Source organism: Lissotriton helveticus, chromosome 4_2 (genome assembly GCF_964261635.1).
Source record: "Lissotriton helveticus chromosome 4_2, aLisHel1.1, whole genome shotgun sequence".
NCBI lineage: Eukaryota > Metazoa > Chordata > Amphibia > Caudata > Salamandridae > Lissotriton > Lissotriton helveticus.
In genome coordinates, this window is record NC_136064.1 from 135990956 (window position 1) to 135995648 (window position 4693).

The following is a 4693-nucleotide window of genomic DNA, read 5'->3' on the forward strand; positions in this document are numbered from 1 at the left end:
TCTGGCCAGGCCCGAGGGTGCTGGAGCCCCCTGTCCCACAGGCCACCAGTGGGTCCCTGCGCTGGGGACGGGGCTCCACCGGTTCCCGGGGAGGCTCTCCCCAGCCTGGGTAGGGTTCGGAAGGTGGGACCGGACCCGGGGCTTGAACTCCATCTGGCCAGGCCCCAAGGGTGCTGGTACCCCTCCGTCCAGCAATCCGGCCGGGGGTCCGGGGCGCCCGGGACGGAGGGTCCACCGGGGGCCCAGGGGAGGCTCTCCCCGGCCCGGCCTAGGGTTCGGAAAGCCGGGACTGGGGCCGGGGACCGGGCCCGGGGCTTGAGCCCCGTCCGGCAGGGCCCAGTGGTGCGGGAATCCCCCCTCCGTCCTGCAAGCCGGCCGGGGGTCGGAGGCGCCCGGGACGGAGGGTCCATCAGGGCCCGGGGAGGCCTGAAGCCCCGGAGCCCTGCAGCCCCAGAGACCTGCAGCTTTGCAGCCCCCGGAACCCTGCAGCCCCAGAGCCCTGCAGCTCCGGGGCAGGCAGATTGGCGTCATTTTGGTCCCGGCCATCTGGTCGCCCCTCTCGCCTCGGCCATCTGGTCTCCCTGGAAGTCATGATGAGGTGCCATTCGCCTCCCGGATCCCAGCGAGGGCTCCAGGAGGTCGGGTACTTTCGCGCCTTGGGTCCCCTCTGTCACCTCGTGTGCACAGATTGCAAGAAAGTCAGGTAATTTCCCTCCGGATTACTAGGGACAGGGTACGCCCGGACACCCCTCCAAGGTTGGTGGTTCTCTGCTAGGGGGACCAGATGGGCTATGCCTGGGTAACACCTCCCTAGGCCACCCGGGGCTTCCTTCCTCCAGGCCAACGGCTTGTCAAATTGCCCAGGACGGGCTCCATGGCTCTTGGGCAGTCGTCCCCCGGGCGTCCGGGGCTCCATCCCTGCCGACGGCATGGAAAAGTGCCCGGGACGGGCTCCATACGTCCCGGGCAGTCCTCCCCCGGGCGTCCGGGGCACCCATCTCCAGGAGGCCAACAGCATGGCAAAGTACCCGGGACGGGCTCCATGGGTCCCGGGCAGTCCTCCCCCAGGCATCCGGGGCTTCCATCTCCAGGCCAACGGCAGGTCAAAGTGCCCAGGACGGGCTCCACGGGTGCCTGGCAGTCCTCCCCCACCGGGCGTCCGGGGCTCCCTTCCCCAGGCCAACGGCATGCCAGAGTGCCCAGGACGGGCTCCACGAGTCCCGGGTGTCCGGGGCTCCCTTCCCCGGGACACCGGCTTGTCAGAGTGCCCATGACGGGCTCCACGGGTCCCGGGTATCTGGGACTCCCTTCCCTGGGCCAACGGCATGCCGGAGTTCCCAGGACAGGCTCCACGGGTCCCGGGCGTCCGGGGCTCCCTTCCCCGGTCCGACGGCTTGTCAGAGTGCCCAGGACGGGCTCCACGGCTCCCGGGCGTCCGGGGTTCCCTTCCCCGGGTCAGCGGCATGTCAGAGTGCCCAGGACGAGTTCCACGGGTCCCGGGCAGTCCTCCCCCGGGCGTCCGGGGCTCCCTTCCCCGGGCCGTCGGCAGGTCAGAGTGCCCAGGACGGGCTCCATGGGTCCCGGGCAGTCCTCCCCCCGGGTGTCCGGGGCTCCCTTCCCCGGGCAGACGGCAGGTCAGAGTGCCCAGGACGGGCTCCACGGGTCCCGGGCAGTCCTCCCCCCGGGCGTCCGGTGCTCCCTTCTCCAGGCCGATGGCAGGTCAGAGTGACCAGGACGGGCTCGACGGGTCCCGGGCAGTCCTCTCCCGGGCGTACGTGGTTGTCCGACAGATTCGGGCAGATGTGCTTTTACGAACCGGATCGGCCCAAATAATAATAATAATAATAATCCACATTTGTAAGGCGCACAATCACCCGTAAGGGTCTCTAGGCCAGGGGTGCCCAAACCTGTCCTGGCGGGCCGTATCCATGCCAGATTTTTGGGATATCCCCATCTGGTGATCACGGTTCGATCCCCGGCGCCGGCGGCAGATCAGAGTGCCCAGGACGGGGTCCATGTGACCCGGGCAGTCCTATCCCCTGGGTGTACGTGGTTGTCCGACATGTCGGTCGTATTTGCTTTTACGTACCGGATCGGAATCGGCCCCCATAAAATCGTACGTAAAGTATATAGCAAATCAACCTGAAATCTGCTGGGTCAGAAAGGGCTCGATTCCGATCCGTGTCGGAAGGTTAGGAGTCCGTACGAATTTGTCGGGACGGCATGGCAGAGTGCCCGGGATGGGCTCCATGGCTCTTGGGCAGTCGTCCCCCGGGCGTCCGGGGCTCCATCCAGGCCGACGGCATGGCAGAGTGCCCGGGACGGGCTCCATGCGTCCCGGGCATTCGTCCCCCGGGCGTCCGGGGCTCCATCCAGGCCGGCGGCAAGGCAGTGTGCCCGGGTCGGGCTCCATGCGTCCCGGGCATTCGTCCCCCGGGCGCCTGAAACTGCTGGGTCAGAGAGGGCTCGATTCCGATCCGTGTCGTAAGGTTAGGAGTCCGTACGAATTTGTCGGGACGGCATGGCAGAGTGCCCGGGACGGGCTCCATGCGTCCCGGGCATTCGTCCCCCGGGCGTCCGGGGCTACATCCAGGCTGACGGTATGGCAGAGTGCCCGGGTCGGGCTCCATGGTTTTCACGGTGGTCCTCCCCTGGGTGTCAGGGGGCTCCTGGCCGACGGCATGGAAAAGTACCCAGGACGGGCTCCATGCGTCCCGGGCATTTGTCCCCCGGGCGTCCGGGGCTCCATCCAGGCCAACGGCATGGCAGAGTGCCCGGGTCGGGCTCCATGGTTTCCAGGGTGGTCCTCCCCAGGGTGTCGGGGCGCTCCAGGCCGAAGGCATGGAAAAGTGCCCAGGACGGGCTCCATGCGTCCCGGGCATTTGTCCCCCGGGCGTCCGGGGCTCCATCCAGGCCGACGGCATGGCAGAGTGCCCGGGTCGGGCTCCATGGCTTTCACGGTGGTCCTCCCCTGGGTGTCTGGGGGCTCCAGGCCGAAGGCATGGAAAAGTGCCCAGGACGGGCTCCATGCGTCCCGGGCACGGGCACGGGGACGGGGACAGGGTCGGGAGAGTCCAGGCGGCTTCACTTCCGTGTCCAGCCATCTGATCGCCCAGATTCCCTCGGCCATCTGGTCGCCCGGATCCCCTCGGGCATCTGGTCGCCCGCAACGCTTTCCTATGGGGCGACCAGATGGCCGAACTTCCCTGGAAGTCCCGATGAGGTGCCATTCGCCGCCCGGATCCCAGCGAGGGCTCCAGGAGGTTGGGTACATTCGCGCCTTGGGTCCCCTCTGTCACCTCGCGTGCACAGATTACAAGAAAAGGGGGTAATTTTCCTCCGGATTACTAGGGAGAAGGGTACGCCCGGACACCCCTCCGAGGCTGGTGGTTCTCTGCCATGGGGACCAGATGGGCTATGCCTGGGCAACACCTCCCTAGGCCACCCGGGGCTTCCTTCCTCCAGGCCAACTGCATGTCAAATTGCCCAGGACGGGCTCCATGGCTCCTGGGCAGTCGTCCCCCGGGCGTCCGGGGCTCCATCCAGGCTGACAGCATTGAAAAGTGCCCAGGACGGGCTCCATGCGTCCCGGGCATTCGTCCCCTGGGCGTCCGGGGCTCCATCTAGGCTGACGGTATGGCAGAGTGCCCGGGTCGGGCTCCATGGTTTTCACGGTGGTCCTCCCCTGGGTGTCTGGGGGCTCCAGGCCGAAGGCATGGAAAAGTGCCCAGGACGGGCTCCATGCGTCCCGGGCATTCGTCCCCCGGGCGTCCGGGGCACCCATCTCCATGAGGCCAACGGCATTGGCAAAGTACCCAGGACGGGCTCCATGGGTCCCGGGCAGACCTCCCCCCGGGGCGTCCGGGGCTCCCACCTCCAGGCCGACGGAATGTCAAAGTACCCAGGACGGGCTCCATGGGTCCCGGGCAGCTTCCCCCGGGGCGTCCGGGGCACCCACCTCCAGGCAGACGGCATGTCAAAGTACCCAGGACGGGCTCCACGGGTCCCGGGCATTCCTCCCCCAGGTCGTCCGGGCCCTAGAGCTCCGGTGGTCCAACCTGCGCCTGAGGCCCAGCCGGGGTCCAAGAGCCCTGCCTTGCGTGGGCAGGCAGTCAGGAACCCTACCGCGAAGGCTTGGGATGGATGGGGAGCTGGGAGTCCTTTCGATCCCGGCCCTCTGGTCGCCCGCGATGCTTTCCAATGGGGCGACCAGATGGCCGGGCTTCCCTGGAAGTCCCGATGAGGTGCCATTCGGCTCCTGGATCCCAGCTAGGGCTCCATGAGGTCGGGTTCTTTTACGCCTTGGGTCCCCTCTGTCACCTCGCGTGCACGGATTGCAAGAAAGGGGGGTAATTTCCCTCCGGATTACTAGGGGCAGGGTACGCCCGGACACCTCTCCAGGGCTGGTGGTTCTCTGCCCGGGGGACCAGATGAGATATGCCTGGGCAACACCTCCCCCGGGCATCTGGGGGCTCCATTCTCCGGGCCAACGGCATGGCTCAATGCCCAGGACGGGCTCCACGTGTCCCGGACAGACCTCCCCTGGGCGTCCGGGGCACCCATCTCCATGAGGCCAACGGGATGGCAAAGTACCCGGGAAGGGCTCCACGGGTCCCGGGCAGCCTTCCCCCGGGCGTCCGGGGCTCCCACCTTTAGGCCGACGGCATGTCACACTGCCCAGGACGGGCTCCAT